We start from the raw sequence: 14,912 nt of genomic DNA on the forward strand, positions 1-14,912 counted from the left end.
CCAGCTTTGGTGTAAACCAGCATCTACAGTTCCTTCCTACTTATTTTGACATGACTTGGGTAAAATTCTACCACATGACAGGGGTCCTTGAACAGCATAGACATTGAACCCTGAAATGAAAGTGGCAACATGTGTAGATAGAGTGATAAAGAAGGCACATGTTTGGGGCATTGAGTGTAAGAGTCAGGAAGTCATGATGCAGATTTTAGTCATAAGGCCGCCTTTGGAGTATTGAGCTGAGTTCTAGTCGCCCCGTTATAGAAAGAATGTGCAGAGGAGGTTTATCAGAATGATGCCTGGTTTAGATGGTATCATCTGCACAGGAAGAGGTTGGATAGCCCTGGATATTCTCTGGAGTGCAGGAGGTTGAGGAGAGATCTGAAAGAAGTATATAAAATTATGAGAAGCTTAGATAAGGTAGACAGTCAGAACCTTTTTTCCCAGGATGCAAATGCCAAAGACTAGTACAGATGTCAGGGGTTATGGGGAGAAGGCAGGAGAATGGGGTTAGGAGGGAGAAATAGATCAGCCATGATTGAATGGCGGAGTAGACTTAATGGGCCGAATGACCTAATTCTTCTCCTATCACATGAATTCATGAACTAAAGGGCATAGCTTTAGGGCGAGAGGGGCGAAGTTTAAAAGAGATGTGTGGGATATTTTTTTTACACCGAGTGGTGGGTGCCTGGAATGCATTGCCATGGGTGGTGGTGGCGGGAAATATGATAGTGGCATTTATGAAGCTTTTGGATGGGAATGCATGGAATGGAGGAGTATTGATCACCTGCGGGCAGATACATAAGAGTTGGCCTCGGCACCATGTTCGGTACTGACATTGTGGGCCAAAGAGCCTGTTCCGATGCTGCGCTGTTCTATGCAGTATGGCACCCACGTAGAAGAGGATATGGAGTAGAGGTCTTAGAGGGCTGGTAATATTACTCCACTTGGAAGATTTTGGCCTGGTGTGCAGCCGAACGCGGGAGTCTACAGAGCCTCACAGTAAACTGGCACAGGTCCCCTGCTTTAATGAGGACTACAGATTCTAAGCCAATATTTTCTCAATGAGATATGCATCCTTGTTAAAAAGACAATGCTGCAAAATTTAACATCTTGCCAAAATGTGTTGTAATTGTAGTGTTCTACCCTCCCGAGCCTTAGGAAAGGAGTGTTCATATCAGTTAAAATTATAACAATGATCTGTGTTTGTAAGCACGGCATGAGTCAGAGTTTGAACACCCGTGAAGGATGTGTATGGTGCATCTTTATTTTCCTGCTAATCACGCAGTCTGCTGCAGTTTGGATCAACAACGTGGACGCGTATCCGTGCACCTAACGGGAAAGAGAGTGTAGGAAAGGACATGTTTAAACTAACAGGGGAAGGGGATGGAACCCAATGCAAGGACACAGAGGGCCACAAAAGGAGCACAGCAGCAAATGGTAGAAAGGGGATAAGAAAAACTAACCTGAAAGCTTTGTGCCTTAACGCGAGGAGCATTCAAAATAAGGTGGATGAATTGAATGCGCAGTTAGTAGTTAAGGGATATGATATAGTTGGAATTATGGAACAATGGCTCCAGGGTAACCAAGGCTGGGAGCTAAACATGCAGGTGTATTCGATATTCAGGAAGGATGGACAGAAGGAGATGAATGCAATAGCAAGGGGAGACATTAGCTTGGATGCTGTAGAATCAGTATGGGTAAACTGCGAAATAGCCAAGGGCAGAAAACGCTTGTTGGAGTGGTGTACAGACCACCAAACAGCAGTAGGGAGGTTGGGGATAGCATCAAGCAGGAAATTAGGGATGCGTGTAGCAAAGATACAGCGGTTATCAGAGGTGACATTAATCTACATATAGATTGGGACAACCAAATTGGGGATAGTGCTGAGTAAGAGGATTTCCTGGAATGTATACGGGATGGGTTTTTAAACCAATATGTAGAGGAACCGACTAGAGGGCAGGCCATCCAAGACTGGGTATTGTGTAATGAGGATTAGTTTGCAATCTTGTTGTGCAAGACCCCTTGGGCAACAGTGACCATAATATGGTGGAATTCTGCATTAGGATGGAGAGTGACACTGTTAATTCAGAGACTAGGGTCCTGAACGTGAATAAAGGAGACTTTGAAGGTATGAGATGGAATTGGCTAGGATAATTATACTTAAAGGATTGACAGTGGAGATGCAATGGTGAAGATTTAAAGACCGCATGGATGAACTCCAAAAATAGTTTATCCCTGTCTGGTGTAAAAATAAAACTGGGAAGGCGGCTCAACCATGGCTGACGAGGGAAGTCAAGGATAGCGGTAAAGCCAAGGAAGAGGCATTTAAATAGGCCAGAAGAGGTGGCAAATCAGAGGACTGGGAGAAATTTAGAACTCAACAGAGGAGGACAAAGGGGTTAATTAAGAGGGGGAATAAAGAGCATTTTCACCCAGAAAGCTTGCGGGAAATATAAAAACTGACTGTAAAAGTTTCTATTGGCATGAAAAAAGCAAAAGATTAGTGAAGATGAATGAAGGTCCTTTACAGTCAGAGACAGGTGAATTTATAATGGGGAAATGAGGAAATGGCAGAACAGTTAAACGAGTACTTCGGTTCTGTCTTCACTAAGGAAGACACAAACAATCTCCTGGAAATACTAGGAGACCGAGGATCTAGTGGGAGGGAGGAACTGAAGGGAATCCACATTAGTCAGAAAATGGTGTTAGGTAAACTGTTGAGACTGAAGGCAGATAAATCCCCAGGGCCAGATCGTCTGCATCCTAGAGTACTCAAGGAGGTGGCCCTAGAAATCATGGATGCATTGGTGATCATTTTCCAATGTTCTCTCGACTCTGGATCAGTTCCTGTGGACTGGAGAGTAGCCAATATAACTCTACTTTTTAAGAAAGGAGGGAGAGAGAAAACAAGGAATTATAGACCAGTTAGCCTTACGGTTAGCAGTAGTGGGGAAGTTGCTGGAGTCGATTATGGTTTTATGAAGGGGAATTCATGCTTGACTAATCTTTTGGAATTTTTTAAGGATGTAACAAGTAGAATGGAAAAGGGAGAGCCAGTGGATGTGGTGTATCTGGACTTTCAAAAAGCCTTTGACAAGATCCCACACAAGAGATTACTGTGCAAAATTAGAACACATGGTATTGGGGGTAGGGTATTGACATGGATAGAGAACTGGTTGACAGACAGGGAGCAAAGAGTAGGAATTAACGGGTCCTTTTCCGAATGGCAGGCAGTGACTAGTGGGGTGCCACAAGGCTCGGTGATGGGACCCCAGTTGTTTACAATATATATTAACGATTTAGATGAGCGAATTAAATATAACATCTCTAAGTTTGCGGATGACACAAAGCTGGGTGGCAGTGTGAGCTGTGTGGAGGATGCCATGAGGCTGCAGGGTGACTTGGACAGGTTGGGTGAGTGGGCAGAAGCATGACAGATGCAGTATAATGTGGATAAATGTGAGGTTATCCAATTTGGTAGCAAGAACAGGAAGGCAAATTATTATCTGAATGGTGTCAGATTAGTAGGGGAGGTGCAACGAGACCTGGGTGTGCTTGTACATCAGTCACTGAAAGTAAGCATGCAGGTACAGCAGGCAGTGAAGAAAGCCAATTGGCCTTCATTGCGAGTGGATTTGAGTTTAGGAGCAAGTGGGTCCTACTGCAGTTGTACTAGGCCCTGGTGAGATCGCATCGTGAGTATTGTGTGCAATTTTGGTTTCCTAATTTGAGGAAGGACATTATTGCTATTTAAGGAGTGCAGCACAGGTTCACCAGATAAATCCCTGCGATGGCGGAACTGTCGTATGATGAAATAATGGGTCGACTTAGCTTGTATTTTGCTGGAATAGAAGGATGAGACGGGACCTTATGGAAACATATAAAATTCTTAGAGGATTGGTCAGGGTAGATGCCAGAAAAATGTTCCCGATGTTGGGGGAGTCCAGAACTAGGGGTCACAGTTTAAGAATAAGGGATAGGTCATTGAGGACTGAGATGAGGAAAAACATTTTCATCCAGAGAGTTGTGAATCTGTGGAATTCTCTGCCACAGAAAGCAGTGGAGGCCTATTCAATGGATGTTTTCAAGAGAGAGTTAGATTTAGCTCCTAGGGCTAAGGGAATCAAGGGATACGGGGAAAAAGCCAGAAAGGCGTACTGATTTTGGATGATCAGCCATGATCATATTGAATGGTGGTGCTGGCTTGAAGGGCTGAATGGCCTACTCCTGTACCTATTTTCTATGTTTCTAAACCATGCTGCAAGTCTTCTCATTAGGAGTTAATATTACCAGCAACTTGACCTGGACCGCCCATATCCAAGCAATGGCCAAGAAAGCACACCAATGCCTCTGCTTCTTTAGAAGGCTTAGGAAGTTCGGCATGTCCCCAACAACTCTCATCAACCCCTACAGATGCATCATTGGAAGCATTTTATTGGGAACAGTTCCATCCAAGACTACAAGAAATTGCAGAGAATTATGGAATCAGCCCAGACCATCACACAAACCAACTTCCCTGCCATTGACTTCATCTACACTTCACACTGCGCGGCAAGGCCACCAGCTTAACAAGGAAGAGTCTCACCTCAGTAACTCACTTCTCCTCTCTCCCATCAGGCAAGAGGTGTGGAATGGTGAAAACGCACACCTCCTAACTCAGGGACAGTTTCTTCCCAGCTGTTATCAGACAACTGAACCGTCCTATCACCAACTAGAGAACGGTCCAGAGCTACCATCTACCACCTCATTGGAGACCCTTGGACTATCATGAATCAGACTTTACTGGACTATATCTTGCATTAAATGTTATTCCCTTAATCATGTATCTTCTCTGGTGGATGGCTCAAATGTAATCATGTATAGTCTTGCCGCTGACTGGATAGCACGCAATAAAAGCTTTTCACAGACACGTGACAATAAGCTAAACTAAACATCTGCATGCATTTAGGCAGGTTTTGAATATTCCATCATCATCCTAACTCCAATCTTCTGTCTTGGTTTGGAAAGTTAGAAACTGCCAGTTTTATTTTCTCAAAGTAATTAAACATGTGGAATGCAGATGGTATAGAGCATGACCACTCCCACAAACATATTTGATACGAAGATTCTTGACGTGAAGCATCACTCACCTGTGTGGTAAAGTATAATGAGTTTTTTTAAAATTAGTTATTAATGTTTATTCTTCTTTAACTTTAAGCAAGCACAGCTGTGGAAATGCTGGTGTTATACTGACGAAGAAAAAGCTATGGCAGATACAGAAGATTGCGTTTTTAATTTGGGGTTTACGTTCGTTACATACATGTGAAAGCTAAAGAACTGAGTTAATTTGCTCATTGTAATTACAGTTTTCTTTCATAAGCGTGCATCTTAACTGTACGGGTAAAAATAACACAAAAACAAATTGAAGCAATCTACCCCCTGCATCGCCATTAGTCACCGACTCTCTTTTATCTTGTAATAGAAATCTGGAGGCAATGCACAAAACCATAATAAGACATCACAACACTGCAAAATGCCCCGCTAATTTTTTTTTCTGAGAAACTTCAAATTGATTCAATTTATATTAGATCTAAAAACCAGTACTTGTTGTTCGTCCTTCGTAGTCGAAGAAGACCATGACTTCAGTGTTTTTGTTTTTGTTTGTGGGTCCGGAGGTGACTGGTGAGACCGATCCTGGCCCGGAAGGCTCGCCCGCATATGGGACACAGTTGGGTGGGTGCTGCAGTAGGAGTTGAAGTGGCTCGAGCCTTGCGCGTGGTGCCTTTCCTCTGAGCTTCTGCAGTGCGCTTCTTCTCAGCTGCACGCGCTCCTGTGATGATCTTGCTTCGCCCAGTTGGGCAGTACGGGTCCTGAAGTCATGACTTGCGCTTGACTTGGATTAAAGTGAGGGAGAGTTGCGCAAATCGTCAGTCTCACTCTCTCGTCCCGGCCTATCTGGATCCAGTGGCAAGACATAGTCAAGACGGCTGGCGATAGGTCAGGTGGCAGTGGATGGCCACCAGTGTTCTACGTGAACATTGTGCCCTAATTGCGCTCCATGACGCTTTGCTGGGCCCACCTTCCTACCCGTTGGACCGCCAAATGGTGGTCTCCTCCGCGTATTCCACCGGATCCAGTCTTCACCTTTCCTGAATAAGATAATAGCCACAAGGCAGTGGAGGTTTGCATTTGGTGTTTTCCTTCACCCCTCCAGGATGCTATATGGAGGACGCCTGGAGGACACCTGTGCGTGACTTTGTTTAACTGGCGCACAGGCAGCCACCCCACAGTCCTTGACAGATCTGGGTCAGGATCCAGTGGCATGGACTCCAAGACGACCGGAGACCCTTTTCTGCTGCAGCCTTCATCCGCCTTCCCAGCCGTTGTGACGCTCCCCTAAGGTCAGTCATCATCCTCTGCCTGTTCCACTGTTGAGGTCTTGGTTGGATTGCTCTTTGTCAGAGACCTCCCCCTCGACCTTACCGCCATGGGTGGCCCTACCAGTAGCATACCTCCAGACGGCATTGCTCTCAGGATCTCAGGACCACACAAACTTCTCCACCACGACAAGGTGACAATCCACGGAGAAGGAAAACCAGTACTTATCACTTCGTAGAACACAAAGTGCTGGAGTAACTCAACGGGTCAGGCAACAACTCTGAAGGATCAGCTGCAGAGTTGCTACCATACGGTACCAGAAACCCGGGTTCAATCCTGACTATGGCCGCTGTCAGTATAGGGTTTGTACGTTCTCCCTGTCACTGCGGGGCTTTTCTACAGCTGCTCCAGTTTCCTCCCACATCTTAAAGACATGCGGGATTGTTGGTTAATTGGCCGCTGTAACTTGCCCCTCGTGTGTATGATGGCATGGACTCAGTGGGCCGAAAGGCCTGTTTTCGTGATGTATCTCTAAACTAAACTAAGTGTTTCCCCATTCACCTCAAACCTAAATCCTCCAGTTCCTGATTCCTCTAATCTAGGAAAAAAAAAACATTGTGATTTGTTTGCATTTGATTTCTATGGGAGTAAGCAACAATTAAGTCTGAAAAAGGGTCCCGACTCGTAACATCAACTATCCATGTTCTCCAGAGATGTTGCCTGACCCACTGAGTTACTCCACTACTTTGTATCTTACAATTAAATCATGCTGTTTTCCTGCAAAAAGACCATGGAACTGTTTGCTTTAAATAAAGTTTCTATCATTTAGATTCTTTCTGATTTTAGATGATCAGCCACGATCATATTGAATGGCAGTGCTGACTCGAAGGGCTGAATGGCCTACTCCCTATGTTTTTCTATGTTTCAAATATTCTTTGGAGAAACGGTTGAGAATTTTGCAAACTAGTACTTAAATTCACAGACCTTAAAATACTTCTTACTCACAGTATAATTTTAATCAAGGGCAATGTGTTCTGCAAGATATTTCGGAGAAGCTTCATAATGTACTGTTACTTTTCAGTGTCAGAATCAGCAACTCCAATCACATTTATTTGCTGAATCTTTAAATTTGATGCATGCTTCCCCCATTTTTAAATTACATGCTCATCCAAAATGCCATTCCAGTTAAATTATTTTAAAGAACTTTTAATGTTGGTATTGGTTTATTATTTTCCTATGTGCCAAGATACAGTGAAAAGTTTTGTTTACATGGTCAAATCATAATGCCCATGAGTGCAATCAAGGAAAAGGCAAATGCAACAAGTCGTGCAAAGAAATATAAACCAGAGTGCAGAATATAGTGTTACAGCCTTGCAGTGTTACAGTTCCAGAGAAAAATTCCAGCGTCCGCAAAGAGGTAGGTAGGAAGATTGAGACTGCAATCTAGCTTCTGGGAGGACTGTTCAGTTTTCAGAGGAATAAGCTGTTCCTGAGTCTGGTGGTGCGTGCTTTCGAGCTTGTGTATCTTCTGCCTGACGAGATAGACTCATTGATATTAATCAAGCTAAATTTCCTTTTCCTGTTAAATGTTTGGAAAGTAATTGCAATTACCAATCCACCAGCTCAAAATAACTTGTTCAGTCATCGAATCAGAATAGAATTTGAAACAGCTTAAAGCATGCGGCCTAGTAGTTTCCAATTCTGCGGGTTGACTGGGTAGTGATTTGTCGTTACCAAAGCTGCCTGCGTGTTTAATTGCTGAAAAGAAAAGGAAATCTCTGAGGAGCAACCAACGCCTTTTTTCCAAAACCTTTGGGTTACAAGCAGTTATGTTAGGTGACAGTACAATAGAGATTTACTGGAAAGTTTCGAGGTTGAAGAATGACACATCGATAGCTTGGGGCATCATTTTCATAGACATACAGTGTGGAAACGAGCTCTTCAGTCCAACTTGCCCACACCCACCAACATGCCCAATCTACACTAGTCCCACCTGCCTGCGTTTAGTCCATTACCCTCTAAACTTATCCTATCCACATACATGCCCAACTGTTTTTAAACATTATGATAGTACTTTCTCCAACTACCTCATCTGGCAACTCGTTCCATATACCCACCACTCTTTGTGTACAAAATGCTGCCCCGCAAGTTCCTGCTGAATCTTACCCCCACCCCCCCCCCCCCCCACCCCCCCCCCCCCCCCCCCCCAATGCATTTTGGAGATATTTACAGTCAAAGCCACATAGGTGGAGACATACAGCACAGAAACAGGCCCTTTGGCCCACCGAGCCCATGTTAAAAGAGAGAGCATAGAACAGTGCAGCCAAGTAAAAAGTCCCTTTATCCCACAACGTCCTTACCTCACGTGAAGTTGTGCCGCATGTGCTCACGTGCCACAGTGGGATCAAATCGCGGGCCCGGCTCACTCGGAGAGTGAAGGCCGCGAGCCTGGTCCTGCTCGCTCCGCGGATCAGGATTCGGAAAGTGGCTGGAAGGAGATGGACACTGGACAAAGGGCCCGGTGAGAGGAACTGGAGAGGGGTCCTACCTGCGAGAGGTGCCCTCCCCCCTCCCCCCCCACCACCGGGGAATGAGGGCTGAAGTGGTCCGTGCATGGAGAGGGACAACGGCTCGAGAGACAACCGGAATGGGGGTGACGGATGCAATGGGCCTTGTGGCCAGCTGTAGCTGGGACTGTAAAATGGCACCTCTTGTATATGGACTCATTCGGCTGTTCTGTGCAAACTGCATTAACTGGAGCGATTGTGCTTATGTACGGGAATAGTCTTGCTGAGCTGTAGGCAACAGATGTATTTCACTGCACCTGGTACATGTGACAATAAAGACCATTGGATGAAGCTAAGATAAGCTGATCTCATCTGCCTGCTCATGATCCTGTATTCCCTGAATATCCAAGTGCCCATCTCTTAAACACCACTATCATTTCTGCCACACCAACAGCTCTGGCAGTGCATTGCAGGACTAACTATGTGCAAATAACTATGTAGTAATTATGTAGCTGGCCAAAGTACAGCCTGACCACTAAGGTGGATTAGTTGGCACAGTGCACATTTAGTCTGGGGTCTAGGCTAATTCTTCTTGCACACAGCGATGGATCAGAAGTATTCTTTCTGTCGTCTGCAAGAGGCATAGATGGAAATATTGCCCAGAAATTGACTTTAAAACCCCAGAGTGGATGTCAAGCTGAAATCTCCCTTGCCCCAGTTTTCCAGTGAGCCTGCATGACATTTCAGCAGAGGCTAAAATGTCAACAGATTCAGAACTTGAACCTGTCATTTGACTCCCTCCTTGCCGATTCATCTGTTATATATTTCCAGCCACGTCTGTTCTTGACATGTTATTCCACTAACAGTGTCGATTGACCCAAATAAAACTAAACACTGCCCCCTGCAGTGATGCATTGCCAACAGAATTACCCTGACTGCTGTCAATTTATAAAATGGTTAAGAATCGAGAGGGGGGGGGGGGCAGATGGAGGGAGGGGGTGGGAGGAAGAGGGAGTGAGAGAGGGGGGGGTAGGGAGAGAGGGTGAGGGTGAGAGGGGGAAGGTTCAGGAAGATTCAGGAACAGTTTCTTCCCAGTTGTTCCATCTGAACCATCCTATCACCAGGGGCAGAAATCCCGGGGGGGGGGGGTGCAGGGGGGACACGTCCCCCCCCCCCTGTTTTGAAAGGTGGGGGACGTCCCCCCCTCGTTTTTTGTAATCCGGATTTTAAAACCTGATGAAATCTCCGCTTTCCGCGAATCAGTGGGGGTGGGACTGCTGATCGAGGGCACCGATTGGACGAGGGAGGCGTCGACCAGCAGGCAATGGGGGCGGGACATGATGATTCAAATCCCGGGGGGGGGCTGGGACTGAGGATAGAGTGCAGTGATTGGAGAAGGGAGATGTGCCAAAACACTCTCGGCAACCCTGGACACAGACCTGCGCCTCATCCGCAGCCAGGATCGATCCCGGCTCTCCGGCGCTGTCCCGTCCCCACCCGAGTGCACCCCCCCCCCCACCCCCCTACGCCCGGGGGTGGCCAGAGACGTCGGGAGTCAGATGGGAGCTGTGCCCGCAGGCCCACAGCCAGCGCAGCGAAGCAGTGCTAAACCCAGCTCAACTCTGCCTGTCCCGCCAGATTAACCTACCACACCCCCCCACCAGACATCGCCTCATCCTGCCTTCCTCCGGGCCCAACCCCCATCCCAGCCGGGTGTTCACCATCCCCCCTGACCTCCCCCTTTCTGATACCGAATGGTCGGTCCTCAGCAGAGGCCTTACCTTCGTCCCACTCCGTCCCCACCTCAATGAGTTCCACGCCCGCCACGACTTGGAGCTCTTCTACCATCGCCTTTGCCTTGCAGCATTCTAGGCTAATCCAGATGTTTGCCATCAGGCTACATGTTTGCTTTAAATGATTAATCACACCTTGAGGAATACTAAATGACTGATGCCAGAGCAATTATCTGCTGCCTTGTGCCTATCACCCCCCCCCCCTCTCCCCTTTCTGGTAGGACCAAGGCAATGGATTATTATTCTGGTATGGATGCTTTTGTATTTCCTAGGCTGTGATTGATCATCTGAACCTGGTTTTAGCTAGTACCTTTAATATCTAGGCTAGCCTGGATGGGCCCCGAGGGTCCATTTAGGGAGTCTGGTCGACCCAAGGCAGCGGATAATTATTCTGTCATAGGTCATTTTATATCCCCCAAGGTGTAATAGATCATTTAAACTTGTTTTTAGCTGGTACCCACAATATCTAGGCTAGGTCTAAATATTGTGTCTAAAATATCTAGGTGCACATTTTTGGAGTGCCTGGTACCTGAGGTGCAGTGGACTATTTGTCTGGCGTAACCCATTTTGTACTCTATGAACTCAACTTGTTCATTTGGCATTAATTTTGAGTGGTACCTTGCTCGTCTATATGCTAGCCCATTTTTGAAGCCTTTTGTGTGGGGGGGGGGGGGGGGTCTGGTGGACCTTTTGCAGCAGGAGAAATGTCTACCGTTTGTGTTGTTGATATAGGCGTGGCAGTGAGCACTCCATGGCAGTGGGTTTAAGTGGTACCTCACTCATCTATTTAGCACCCATTTTTTGGCCCCTTGGGGGGTCCCCCAGGTCTACACATAGCGGGTGATACCCGGCACAATCCCAATTCCGTTCATTTCAGGTGACCCCTTACACACTCCCAGAGTCAGACATTGCTACCTAGTTAATGTCTCTGGGCTGAAGGTCTAGTATCTGTACACTATGGACGGCTCGATTGCAATCAAGTATAGTCTTTCCGCTGACTGGTTAGCATGCAACAAAAAGCTCCTTGCCCGTCCGCCATTCAGCCTTTGTGCCCTGGCGTTGCCTCCAGCAGCCGAGCTTTAGGGCGCGGAAGGTAAGACCCTGGTTCACTCCCTTACCGGCTCTTTATCCTTGCGTCCGCTGCCATTTCCAACTCCCTCCGCCCTCCTCTCCGGATCTCTGGGACAAGCAAGTGACCGGGCTTGGCAGCTTCCCTCTTCAGGCGGGTTTCCCGGTTCTGTGCCGGTGAGCCGGGCTTGCTGCCGGGGTGTGGCCCTGGCCCTGGCCGTCTCCTTGCCAGGTGGCCAGAATGGCATTGTTCCTGTGCAGTACTGTTCAATATCCTACATCCTCATAAGACACTATTTCTAGATGTTAGACATGAGAGATACAGCGCACCAACAGGCCATTCGGAATGTGGCAGGAAACCCGAGCACCCGGAGAAAACCCACGCGGTCACAGGGAGAACGTACAAGCTCCGTAGACAGCACCTGTAGTCAGGATCAAACCCAGGCGCTGTAAGGCAGCAACTCTACTGCTGTGCCATGCAAGACTGCTGAGCAAATCCATCTTAATGTAGATCTTCAAACTGGTATCCCCATAGCTATGCAAATACAATCAGATGAATAACGCTGACCTTCACGTCTAAACTTCATTTCTATCTTGCAACATTTTTTTAACGGTTTTCACTTATTAATTCCACGTCTGTCTCGGTTTTCTTTGATTTCTTTATTTATTTTCTCTCAACTGCTTTCAATTTTATTTTTATTTTTCACTGTTCCATGTTATATATGCATTTAGTTTAGAAATTAAGTGTGACAATAATGAATGAGCTTCCCGATGCCACAAAAATGAAATCCAGTAATATTATGCATCCAAATTAGGCTGGGATTGACAACAAGATACAACACAATTTTGCGTTTTGTCTTTTATATAATCAATATGTGACAAGATGTCTGGGGAAATATATTAAGACTAATTTCAGAAAGATACAATTTCCCCAACAAAAATCTATTTTCTCTCACCATTTTTCACAGTGAGTAAAACATGAATAACTTCAATACCTGGATGTCTTAGCAGATTTTGTTTAGTTTAAAGGTACAGCGTGGAAACAGGCCCTTCGGCCCACCGAGTCCGTGCCGACCAGCGATCCCCGCATATTAACATTCCTACACACACACACTAGGGACAATTTACATTTTTGCACAAAGCCAATTAACCTACAAACCTGTATGTCTCTGGCGTGTGGGTGGAAACCAAATATCTTGGAGAAAACACACTCGTGCACGGGGAGAAGGTACAAACTCCGTACAGACAGCACCCGTAGTTGGGATTGATCCCAGGACTCTGGCGCTGCAAGTGTGGGAGGAAACTGGAGCACCCGGAGGAAACCCATGCGGTCACTGGGAGAATGTGCAAACTCTGCACCTGAGGTCAGGATCAAACCTGGATTTTTGGCGCAGTGAGGCAGCAACTCTACCGATGCGCCACTGTGCCACCAGTTATGTCGTAGACTGTGATTTGGATACCAGGTGGCACAGTGGCGCATCGGTAGAGTTGCTTCCTCACTGCGCCAAAGATCCAGGTTCGATCCTGACCTCGAGTGCAGAGTTTGCACATTCTCCCTGTGACCGCATGGGTTTCCTCCGGGTGCTCCAGTTTCCTCCCACACTCCAAAGACATGTGGGTTTGTAGGTTAATTGGCCCTCTGTGAATTACCCTTGGTGTGTGAGGAGTGGATGAGAAAATGTGATGACATAGAACTAGTGTGAATGGGTGATCAATGATCGTCGTGGACTCGGTGAGCTGAAGGACCTATTTTGCATGCTGTATCTTTCAATCAATCAGAATCTGGCACACAAGGCAATGAAATTCCTTCCATAATTTTTTCCTCCACTCTCTTCCTTTAAGATACTTTTTAAGAAATTTTAATTTTACCAATCTTTTGATGAATTGTGCAAGTATCTTTCATTTAAAACCAGACCTCTCCTACAATTTTGATACATTTAACCAGAAGTAAAACCTGGTTTCCTATATTATTATAATGAATAAAAATGGTCTAATTGAGATAATTTTACTGCGAACATTAAGAATTTTCTCTTCTTTTTATTTGTAAACGGCACCACAGTATGGCGAGTGTGCATTTGTAGGTTGTGCAAAAGAATAGTAAGATTAAACGAGAACTTACCAGTTTGAAGTTTGATCTGTATTTTATGAGGAGTTACGATGAGGGATTACGTGAAGAACCCGCTCAGTGCGCAGGCGCGGCATACTTCCAAGCAGCGGTGTGGAATCACAGATAGACACAGTTATTTTGAAGTAAACATAGTAAAGATAAGGAGACATCAATTTATTAGTTTGATCCACATAATGAGGGTGGGAGCGGAGGGCACGTAATCCCTCATCGTAACTCCTCATAAAATACAGATCAAACTTCAAACTGGTAAGTTCTCGTTTAATCTTACTATTTTACTTCGGAGTCACGTGAGTGACTACGTGAAGATTTCAAAGCTCTGTGATTTCAAACCGTGTAACAGTTTCATTTCACTCACTGCCGAAGTTCTTGAGGGAGGAAGTGTTATCGTAATGAACCAATGAGTCTATTTGTAGAAAAACACAATGGTATTTTTTAAGCAATAACAACAAAGAATTAAGTTGCTCCCCTGGGCTTAAATTAAATATTTGCAGTTCGTAAATCTTTACTGCAAATAAACCAGGTTTTGCCAACGGCTTATTATAAAATTTCTGAACGGTCTTTTCCCTTCCCACCATCCTGCTGTAGCCAGGATGTGGTCTATAGGCATGTCCATTCTTTAGCCGTCGACATGGATGCTGCCCTGGTGGAATAAAATTTGTACATGTTGGTGTTTATCCCAGCAGTTTCTAGCACCTGCTTGAGCCATCTCGCAATGGTTTGGCTCATACCCCACCATAAGGTTTTTGTGACTGACCCACAAGGCTTTTCATCTCCCTCGAATATTCTGGTTGTGTCTATGTAGGATAGTAGGTAGGTCATGGCACATAACCGTGGTTCTGGTGGGTTAGCCACGACTGGATTAGGTGTTCCTGGTCTGCCCTGTTTGACCAGTCGCTGGATAACGACAGATCTGGTCTGGAGCTGTGATCATGTTGTCCAGTCGCAATAGGTGTAGTGACTGGACCCTCTGAGCGGATACAAGTGCCATCAACCTAAGCGTCTTTAGTGTAGCTTGCTCGAGGCCGGGGGATCTGGCTGGTGGCCATTCCCTGAGATATG

General features: G+C 45.9%; 1 long non-coding RNA gene across 1 annotated transcript; it reads left to right on the forward strand.

Annotated features, from left to right (window-relative positions):
• Nucleotides 1–218: 218 nt before the first annotated feature.
• On the forward strand, nucleotides 219–14,449 carry LOC116986602. The gene is made up of 3 exons (XR_004415530.1): nucleotides 219–254; nucleotides 13,067–13,069; nucleotides 14,439–14,449. It is a non-coding gene; the product is annotated as an uncharacterized LOC116986602 (long non-coding RNA).
• Nucleotides 14,450–14,912: the final 463 nt, after the last annotated feature.

This window comes from Amblyraja radiata, chromosome 24, assembly GCF_010909765.2.
Source record: "Amblyraja radiata isolate CabotCenter1 chromosome 24, sAmbRad1.1.pri, whole genome shotgun sequence".
Taxonomy (NCBI): domain Eukaryota; kingdom Metazoa; phylum Chordata; class Chondrichthyes; order Rajiformes; family Rajidae; genus Amblyraja; species Amblyraja radiata.